General features: G+C 48.2%; 1 protein-coding gene across 3 annotated transcripts in view; it reads left to right on the top strand.

Annotated features, from left to right (window-relative positions):
* The first annotated feature begins 8 nt into the window (after positions 1-8).
* DCTN1 (dynactin subunit 1) overlaps positions 9-10,858 on the top strand; it is a 146,273-nt gene continuing 135,423 nt past the window's right edge. The window contains exon 1 of one of the 3 annotated variants that reach the window (XM_073343114.1): positions 9-87. The gene's annotated coding sequence lies outside the window, so the exon portion shown is untranslated. The other 2 variants (XM_073343113.1, XM_073343119.1) reach the window with 2 other exon arrangements.

Below are 10,858 nucleotides of genomic sequence, written 5' to 3'. Positions count from 1 at the left end.
GCGCGACCCGTTCTGAAGGACCCCTGCGGGCTGCCCGTGGCAATGCCTGACCGGAAAGTTCCGCACTGAGGAGCCCGGCGAGTGTGGGTGCGTCAGGCGGCGCGATCGCCACCCCGCGGGCGGGAGCTGGGCTGGGCAGGGCGCGCGGAGCCGGGGGCCGGAGCCGAGGGTGAGCAGCCCAGGGGCGGCCGGGCAGCAGGTACCGACCCCACCCCCCGCCGGGGCACCGGACAGGGCCCCCGCTGTGCGGGTGGGGGCGGGGCGGGGCTCCCCTCCCTGTGGGGCCGGGGCGATGGGGGGGGGCTCCCATCTGTGAGGGGAAGCCCCCCCCGGGGAATGGGGGTGGGGTGGCCCCTGGGGGGGTGGGGCCAGTGTGGGTATATGGGGGGGCTCCCATCTGCGAGGGTTGGCGCTGGGGTGGGGCAGCCCCCCCCGGGGAATGGGGGTGGGGCCAGTGTGGGTATATGGGGGGGCTCCCATCTGCGAGGGTTGGCGCTGGGGTGGGGCAGCCCCCCTTGGGGAATGGGGGTGGGGTGGCCCCTGCGGGGGTGGGGCCAGTGTGGTGATATGGGGGGGCTCCCATCTGCGAGGGTTGGCGCTGGGGTGGGGCAGCCCCCCGGGGAATGGGGGTGGGGCGGCCCCTGGGGGGTGGGGCCAGTGTGGGTATATGGGGGGGCTCCCGTCTGCGAGGGTTGGCGCTGGGGTGGGGCAGCCCCCCGGGGAATGGGGGTGGGGCCAGTGTGGGTATATGGGGGGGCTCCCATCTGCGAGGGTTGGCGCTGGGGTGGGGTGGCCCCTGGGGGGTGGGGCCAGTGTGGGTATATGGGGGGGCTCCCGTCTGCGAGGGTTGGCGCTGGGGTGGGGCAGCCCCCCCCGGGGAATGGGGGTGGGGCCAGTGTGGGTATATGGGGGGGCTCCCATCTGCGAGGGTTGGCGCTGGGGTGGGGCAGCCCCCTCCTGGGGAATGGGGGTGGGGTGGCCCCTGGGGGGGTGGGGCCAGTGTGGGTATATGGGGGGGCTCCCATCTGCGAGGGTTGGCGCTGGGGTGGGGCAGCCCCCCGGGGAATGGGGGTGGGGCCAGTGTGGGTATATGGGGGGGCTCCCATCTGCGAGGGTTGGCGCTGGGGTGGGGCAGCCCCCCTTGGGGAATGGGGGTGGGGTGGCCCCTGCGGGGGTGGGGCCAGTGTGGTGATATGGGGGGGCTCCCATCTGCGAGGGTTGGCGCTGGGGTGGGGTGGCCCCTGGGGGGGTGGGGCCAGTGTGGGTATATGGGGGGGCTCCCGTCTGTGAGGGTTGGCGCTGGGGTGGGGCAGCCCCCCTGGGGAATGGGGGTGGGGTGGCCCCTGGGGGGTGGGGCCAGGGTGGGTATATGGGGGGGCTCCCATCTGCGAGGGTTGGCGCTGGGGTGGGGTAGCCCCCCTGGGAAATGGGGGTGGGGCCAGTGTGGGTATGTGGGGGGGCTCCTGTCTGCGAGGGTTGGCGCTGGGGTGGGGCAGCCTCATTCTCCCGCCCCGGGTTGATGCCAGGGCGGGGCACTGCAGAAGTTTTGCTTGGCAGCCAGTTTCCTGTTGGCTGCTGATGTGGCCCTTGCAGACAGGACCTGACCTTTTGTCTGGAGGTTTAGTGTTAATATCGCGGTAGTGCCTGGTTGGGCTCTGGCCCTGGCAGCCTGGGAGCTGCACAAACACAGGGAGGAGGTGGGTTCCCGTCCCTGCCCCAAAGAACTCCCGCTCTAAGGATTTGTTTTATGTAATGTAAAGAGATCAAATGCCAAGGAAATGAGCGACACTTAGCATTGCTCGGGTATCCAGCTCACCCTGGCATTTCTGCGGGAAGGGAGCACCGTAACCCAGCAGCCATTCTCTTTGCCTCTCTGTGGTGGTGAAGCCTAATCCAGCTCTCTCAAAATCAACAAGACTGTGTGGCCATAATATACTTCAAGAAAAGAGTGAGGCTGAATCGCTCAGTGCTTTGGCAGCTGTTCTCATTCTTAATCGGGTTCTTGTATGGTGGGGCAGCAGCACAGAAACCAGGAATTTTGCTAATGTTTTACTGTAAATTTAAAAAAAAAAATCCCCTTTCTTTAGGAGGGATGTACTTAGCCTCTAGATAGTGCTCATTGGAGTGCTGTGTAAACATTAATAGAGCCTTGCATTTCCCCTATGAGGTAGGTAGGTGGCAGAATTCCCATTTTATAGACAGGAAACCTCAGGCACAAAGAAGTGAAATAATTTCCCCATAATGAGTTATCGTCATAGTTGGAATTAGAACTCTAGAGTTTCTGGCTCCTAGCTCTCATCTGAGACCACAACCACTGTGTGGTTAGAAACAGTTCTGCTTAATTTAATCTTTATATTCCCCGTTGATAATGTTGCTAGAGATAATATCATGAAAACAGGTTCTTTGTTAATTCATTTGCTTTCTGCCCTACCTGGAGACCCAAACGTTAGTGGTATTATTTATTAATTTGTAAAGCCCTTTCCACTTGTACCAGTGCTGTCCAGACAGCACTTTGATACAATTCACACACGTACAGCAGTGGCACTGTTAGAGGGATGTGGAAAGGTGTCATAGTTTAGGAAGAGAAGTGCTAGTACAAATGTCAATGAATGAACTATTTCCACAATCTGTTACTGTGGAAATTATTGTTACCAAGCAGGTGACCTATTTGTGGAACAAAGATTCTGTTTTTATGTAGCTGTTCCCATCAGCAAACTTAAAAACAAATGAGAGCATATCCAGAAAGGCCAAATACCCCCCAAAAGAAAAGGAGTACTAGTGGCACCTTAGAGACTAACCAATTTATTTGCACATGAGCTCAATAAAGAGAATGCATCCGATGAAGTGGGCTGTAGCTCATGGAAGCTCATGCTCAAATAAATTGGTTAGTCTCTAAGGTGCCACTAGTACTCCTTTTCTTTTTGCGAATACAGACTAACACGGCTGTTACTCCAAAATACCCCCAGAGACTCTTACAGAGCAGGATTATTCTTAAACATAATGACACCTGCATAGAACTTTTTAAAAAATGCAGGTTTTTTCAGCTTAACTCAGACGCTGCTTGTTCCTACAATTTTTTAAAATTTCAGTGTAATTCACCTTTTTCCTTGGTGGGATGCTTGCAACCTTCAACCCATCTAAGGCATGGAAGCAGGTTTTGTTTTGCTGACTGTAGTTACATATTCTTTCAACATCTTGCATTTGATGATCAAGAACTCTGCAGAGTGTAATAAAATCACAAAAAAGCAAAATCATTATGGATTGCCCACATAAACCCAAATCTGACTTCTACTAAAAGTATCCCAATTCATTTCACATTTATAACTCTTATAACATCTTCAGAATTCTTTAAACAACAAACAGATTAAAGTTTAAAATGCCTCTGTGAAACATGTATAAAACACTTTTCCGACCCAGGTGTTGATTTAGAAAGCTTTGTTTTAGTGGTTTTGGGGTACTCTGTTATGGTTACAATGTTCTAAAACTACAGATTTGCCTGCCTCCTGGTTTGAAACTTTTCTATGGGACAAAACACAAGATAATCCAAAACACAAATCCTTGGCCCCACATCTTTGTTAGCATAAGTTAACGTTTATGTGTAGTCTAGACTTCCATCTGAAAGCACGTTCATAAGGAGGGAAAGCTTTAAAAGTATGCTTTTTTTATGGGGTAAGCCTTCTTGGGGGCATATGTTGTGGGGGCAGAAGTTGAGGTGCTGATCATTTGCTGCAGGGAAAATGTCAAATTTTGAGGGCAGTAGCAAATCTGAGCCCTGGATAATGTCCCATCCGTACAAGTGGATATGTGCTTGTTGAGGCACAAATGCAAATCCCTGCTTTCTTATTGGCTACTGGTGTATAGTCCTTGAGAAAGACTTCTACAGTTATGGGTCAGTAACTGGACAGCAGCTTACTCCTCTGATTGGCTGAGAACTCTGCCAGTCAGATGTCCCCTAAGGCACAGGTTGAAGCTCTAGTTAGCCAATGGCATTGATTCCTCAACCCTGTGCATTTTTCTAAATAGATCTGCTCTGTGCCAGACACTACTGTTCCTTGGGCACAAGAACAAAATACAACACAACGCACAGTCAATCCGTGGAACCTGTTGCCAGGGGATGTTGTGAAGGTCAAAACTATAATGGGGTTCAGAAGAGAATTAGATAAGTTCATGGAGGATAGGTCCATCAATAGCTGTTAGCTAATGTGGTCAGGGATTCAACCCTGTGCTCTGAGTGTCCCTAGGCTCAGATTGCCAGAAGTTGGGAGTGGACGACTGGGGATGGATCACTCAATAATTGCCCTGTTCTGTTCATTCCCTCTGAAGCCCCTGGCACTGGCCACTGTCGGAAGACGGGATACTGGGCTAGATGGACCATTGGTCCGATGCAGTGTGGCCATTCTTATGTTCTTAAGTAGGTGTCTGAAAGCGGGGTCTTTGATTAGCTCTGTAATTTAGTGTTAGTGTTGACATTTGGGCATTGGGTAAATACAGCAGTGCTTGTTGAGACACTGTTATTCATTGTTACTGTCCAGTGTGTTTACTTCTGTGCTCAATGTAAGCTGTCATCTTGAAAAGACTTGATAAACGTGAACCTCCACATGAGGTATTTGAGTAGAAGCTGGTATTTTGTAACTCCTTTCACACATAACAAGGTAGATGTTGCTGGTGCAGTCACACTGTGAGCAGCTTTTCTGCACTCAGTAGTACCTCACCCCAGTACTGAGCGTGAGAATGTCCCCTTACCCTCTAGCTTCCACATGAAAAGACACTGGCAATGAGGAGAGGGGACCCTGGTGTAATGCTGGTCTGAAGGATGACACCTCTTAACAGTGCAGTAGCTGGGGATGGCCCCTTGCTCTGGTGACATTGCTGGATGTTTGCCCAGGGCCTAGTGGCATCTCTATCAGAGATGAGGGATGGAGGCAGTAAGACAGCAGGCCTTCTGTGCTACTAACTCAGTGAAATGTGTGGAAGGAAAGGAATGTTTCTTCCCTCCCGTCCACCCCTGTGCTCCAATAGAGAGAGAGCGTGCCCTTCCATGAGAGTCACAAACAAGCAGCCCTGAAGAGTGAGACTTGTTAAATGCAGTGGTTCTTCAGCAGGAACTTGGAGTGGTATAAACTACCAGGATCTGCAATAGCAGATCTTTACGGGAGGCTGATAGTGGCAGGCTCTCTTCTTTCCTGTGTGTCTGTGCAGTGCCCATCACAATGGGGCCCTGACTCTGACTGGGCCTTTGAGGTGCTACTACAGATATGACATAACACGAAGAGGGAAGGAGCCTCTGACTACTACCAAGTCTGTGGTGGCCTGCTCTCTCTCCTCCACCCTCTAGACCTTTCTTGTTTGTGCTCTTCCTTAATAGAGCTTGCTTCCATGGATTCCTTCCCTCAAAGCACACAGCTGAGAGGCCTGACTGCCTCCTACGCCCTTCTTACTTCCTACCTCTCTGAGATACCTATGCACACCCTCTTCACCCTCTTGCACTTCTCTTGAGAGAGTCAGCCTCTGTAACCAATTCTTCCCAAAGACCTTTAATGGATGAGTCGGAGAGTAGAGAGCTCCCCTCAGCTTGCTTCGTTGTCAGATGGATCGTTTTGTCGCGGCAAAAAACCGACCCTAATTTCTGAATTGAAAACTCTGCCTGATGGTGCTTGTGTCTTGACATCAAAGAGAAATGACTAATAATCCCCAGTTAACTTTCATACTGCAGTTGTGTTGCTTAAATGCCTTTACAGACCTTAAGTCTCATGATTACAAATTAAATCTTTCCTCCAGATGGCTCTGATGGCAAGAAACAATTTCAATGGGACTCACTCCAGACTGAATCAGGACATTTCATAATTACAGTAAGCCACAAAAGGATGTCGGCCTAGATGGTGCCCCTGATTGAATGGTTGCATTCTAGAACACTGCGCTGACTCCAAAGAGAAACTCTCCGTAGAGTGCTCTTTTTTTTCTCTTTTGTGAGCCGAAATTCACTACTACTTCCAGTTCATTCAGATGCCGCACAGTTTATTCACTGAGCATGTTTGGTGGAGTCCTGTAACATCACATCATTTATTATGTAGGTGGGAGGGACAGTCTCAAACTAGGACATGGGCAATCTGGATTCCGTTTGGCTCTGCCAAAAGCTAACCAGGTGACCTCGGGCAAGTCATTTGTCACTCTGTACCTCAATTCCCCTGACTTCAGATAGCGTCAAGAATATTGACGCACTTCACACACGTTTGGGGAAGATTCATTGCTAAATGAAATGCAAAGCACTTTAAGATCCTCTGCTGGAAAGGTCGAGCAGCGCCAAGTATAACTGGTTATTAGGAGGGAGGTCTCTGGAACTGTTGGTTTGGACCTCCATTTGTGAGATGTCTGATGCAGCATAAAGACCCAAATCCTCATTGGGACCTTTGGGCCCTGAATTACAGGGGTTTCTGCATTTACCCTCAGAGGGCTTGGGAGTTCTGAATTAAACCCATTTTAAAGAATAATATATGACAAAATGCGTCAGAATAGAAATAATGTAGAAAATACATGAGGATTATGATATACTCAGATATAAAATTAACCTTTAGCCACATCTCCCCTTCAGAATCCTGATGAATGTTCTTCTCCATCTGTCTGTCTGGATTGTTAAATGATTTGCATGTATGTGTTAATGCTACAGTGTGGGTGATTTCTTCTAGAGTTATATTGCTTCTCTTCCTAGGTACCTTTATAAATGAGCCTTAATTTCAGTTTTTCAGTATTCTGAAGATAAAGAATAATGTTGCGTGTCAGAAAACCAGCAATGAGATGAGTTGAATTAAAAATGTGTATTAATCATTCAGAGAGCAGAGGAAAATGACAGGAGTGCGGCTAATAGGTAAAACGCAATTATGTTTTGTCAGCAGTATCGTTTAAATCCAAATAAGGAAGGAACAATGAAAACATTTGTTTTGGTTGCTTTAAATCTTTGAGTTATAAGAGCAGAGTAGGCATATTTTAAAAAGGGCTTTCCCTTGATACAGTTAGAAACAATGAAGGTTAAAGGATATGTACAGTGTATAGATGGTTAAAGGCCAGAGTTATTAATGACTATGGAAAGGTGTTCAGCTGTGAAATAATGGGTGAGCTGTTTTGATGGAGATGATCTTGAGCTGAAATTGACTAACCTCCTCCTGTTACCAGACAGATGTAGCTTGGATGCAGCATCCTGTGTTCCTCAGTGTGTTGCTATGGTTACCTTTTCAATGAGGTGCTTCTGATGTATTGATTGTAATCTTGATCGCTTCAGTTTTAGCTAAACAGAAAAACTTTGAATGGGTGACATAAGGAATATAAAACAAAAATAACAATCTCATTGTCCTTCAGTGCTTGCAGACTGGCTTTGTTGTAACTGCTGCTCCGGCTAGTGCTGAAGTTGTGAAATGGTGCAGTTTTTCAGAGCGCAGACTCGCAGCACTCACCATCTGCAGGGTCCTAGTGCCAAATGGATCAATTCTCACAGTAAAGATGGAAACTCAGTCTTGTTTTGCGAATCGCTTTTCACACCAATGTCTCGCTGCGAGACTCCAAGCTACTGAAAGGTCAGCAAGAGGTTTGATAAGTGCTGAAGCTATTTCAAGGGACCCCAATAGCATGTTAAGTGTAACATAGCCAGACAGAATTTTGCTGTTTGTTAATAAATTATGTTGACGCTTGTGGAGTTTCTTAAACTTTTTGCTCAGTTCAGTTGATCAAATTATCAGGTTGTTCTTATAAAGTGCTAGCTGCTCTCTCCAGTGGACTTCCCATGTCCTGTGACATTTTAAGGTTTGTTTTTTAGTTAAAAAGCTTTGGCTTTGTTGTTGATATTTAGGGTAATATCTATGGCACTCTTCACTAGCATATGGGCACCTCCACTAGATTGTTACTGTAGTTGCTACGGGGATGTTCTATGACTGCGAATGTGGGGAAGTGCCTGAGAGGCGCTCACTCGCCATTTAAAGTGTAGTCTGTGTTACGAAAAACATCAGAACCTCTGCGTTGCTGAGTTTATCCTGGCAGTTCCCTTGTGAGCTGGGGTGCATAACATCCCCACTCTGCACCAGGGGAACAAAGGACTGAATGAGTCTGTGGCCGAGCTAGGAACAGACCCCACGTGTCCACTGCCTTACTTACAAGACCAGCCGTACTCTCACATGAGCTAGTTTGTGATGGTCCAGTACTGACAACTCGCAGCTATAGCACTGGTGGAAAAATCCCATTGGACATGGGTCTAGCTTGGTGACCTCACTCCCCAGGAAGGCAGGGCTGGTGAGGTACGGTAGCTTGCCCCTCATCTAAGGGGAGGATTCTGCCGCTGCTTGCCGGTGAACTGAGGAGCACGCATGTCTATTCCCTTGTCAGTGCAGGATGATTCCCTACAATATGTTTCTCTTATCAGCTTTTTCTCAGGTGCTTGTTGCTGTGATAGTCGACTGTTCTATTTAGTACTCCATTAAAAGACACCTGGCTAGATCCTGCTTCAGAAGTTAACTTCTTGACTCAAGGGAAACTCAGAGTGAAAATTCAAGACTCATATCAAGACCATTGGACTTCAGTGTGCATAGCAAGTCTGGCCAAAAATAATCTCCCTAGCTGGTAGAACTATGGCTTTTGCCATCTACTCCTTTGTTAGAAAGGTACAGAAGCTGTCAGTCATGTAGCAGGACTCCTGTTTGAACAGATTAAAGCAAGTCATGGTAGAAAACTCACCCAAAGTCAAACACAGATGACCTCATTACTTGTGTTCTGCCTTGAGTTTATATAATTTAGTCGTGAATGCTAATGTAAACCTATGTAGTAAATACATATTTTGACTTGGCTTTTAAGGATCATGGAAAAATATACCATAAAATACAAAATATTTGTATATTTCATACTTCGTACCAAGCTCCCCATAAATATCTGCAAAGCAACTATGCTAGCCTCCAGATCTCACCTTAAAACTCACCTCTGCCACGATGCCTGCAAAACGCAAGACAGTTAGCGTGCTGCTGACTGCTGCTTATTATACTTACCGTCTCACTGTTACCTTGTGGCCCCCCCAGTCTGTATCCACCTGCTGTCTCTGATTTTATACTTGGATTGCAAGAAACCAGGGCTGGCTAGCTCAAGCACCTACACTGGTCATGGAACAAGGCAGACTCTTTAGTGGCTGTGATCCAGCCATTTAGGACTCCATAGGTCAAAACAAACCTCTTTGGGAATGTCTGTACGGCGGTCACTGGGTGGGATTGTAGCATGGGTAGACATGCTTGAGCTAGCATTAATCTAGTTAGCTTAGGTATTGGAGTAGTGAAAGCATGGCAGCTTGAGAGTCAGCCTGGGCTGTACCAGCCCGGATGGACCACTGGGTGATGAGGCAGCTAGCCCGCACTGGCATGCGTGGTGCTGTGGCTTTGCTGCTCTGGTTCCTGTGCTAGCTCAGCTTTGTCTACATGAACTGCGGTCTCGCCCTGTGGTTGCAGTGTAGACCTATCCAGGGACTCCATCCTAAAGCCAATTGGGAGTTGGTGCGAACTACAGAGCAGCACCCGTGCAATGGGCGCTCTCTATGAAGCACTGCTTAAATGTGTAGCATTGTTCGGCAATAATTTTAGTTTCCAGCTGGTCCCTGTGCGAAGCACACTACAGCATTACTGTCTTGGAGTGACACAGGCAGAGAGAGCTGTGGCAGTCTCAACATCGGAAAGAAAAGGCCGTACGTGTCTGAGGTTCAAAAGGCGGGAGGAGTGCACCAAATCCCTGTAGACACCCCTCCTTCAAAGGGCTGGGGAAAGTAGAACAGGGACCCCTAGTGTTGTAGCCAGCCCTTGGGAGCAGCAAGGACTCTTAATACCGTTGTATGCCTTGGGCAGGCCACTGATATCAGCAGACTGCTGTATACAATCTGAGTCTGGATGTTATTGTCTGACTTCCCCCCCACTCTCTCCATCTCAATACCTCCTCTACCAGCTTTGCTCTCCCTGCTCCTTTCTCCCTTCCCCCTTCCTTCCTTTTTTCCCACTGCTTCCTTGTTCCTACATACTCCTGCTAATGCCCAATACCTGGCTCCATAATAAAATTTAAAAAAAGTAAGTTAATAAATGTTTTAAAATGCTGGAGCTAACATACCGTGGGCCAAAGATCACCCACATCAGCCCCACCATCAGGGGCTCGTTCACCTGCACATCTACCAATGTGATATATGCTACCATGTGCCAGCAATGCCCCTCTGCCATGTACATTGGCCAAACCGGACCGTCTCTACGCAAAAGAATAAATGGACACATCTGACATCAGGAATCATAACATTCAAAAACCAGTGGGAGAACACGTCAATCTTTCTGATCACTCAATAACAGACCTAAAAGTGGCAATTCTTCATCAAAAAAACTTCAAAACCAGACTCCAATGTGAAGCTGCAGAACTGGAATTAATTTGCAAACTGGACGCCATCAGATTAGGCCTGAATAAAGGCTGGGGAGTGATTGGGTCATTACAAAACCTAAACCTAATTTTCCCCAATACTGATTTCCTCCTACTGTTACTCACACCTTCTTGTCAACTGTCTGAAATGGGCCACTCTCATTACCACTTCAGAAGTTATTTTTCCTCCCTTGGTATCCTGCTCTCAATTGAATTGTCTCGTTAGACTGACCTCCTGCTTGGTAAGGCAACTCACATCTTTTCATGTATTTATACCAGTTCCTGTATTTTCCACTTCATGCATCTGATGAAGTGGGTTCTAGCCCACGAAAGCTTATGACGAAATAAATGTTAGTCTCTAAGGTGCCACAAGGACTCCTTGTTATTATTCCTGCTCACTTTGCGTGTATGCTAGTCTCCCTTTTTCTTCCATTTGTCTCCATTGTGT

The sequence above is a fragment of the Lepidochelys kempii genome, chromosome 4, assembly GCF_965140285.1.
Source record: "Lepidochelys kempii isolate rLepKem1 chromosome 4, rLepKem1.hap1, whole genome shotgun sequence".
NCBI lineage: Eukaryota > Metazoa > Chordata > Testudines > Cheloniidae > Lepidochelys > Lepidochelys kempii.
Note: the sequence above shows the minus strand (reverse complement) of the source record. Positions and strands in the feature narration are given on the sequence as shown.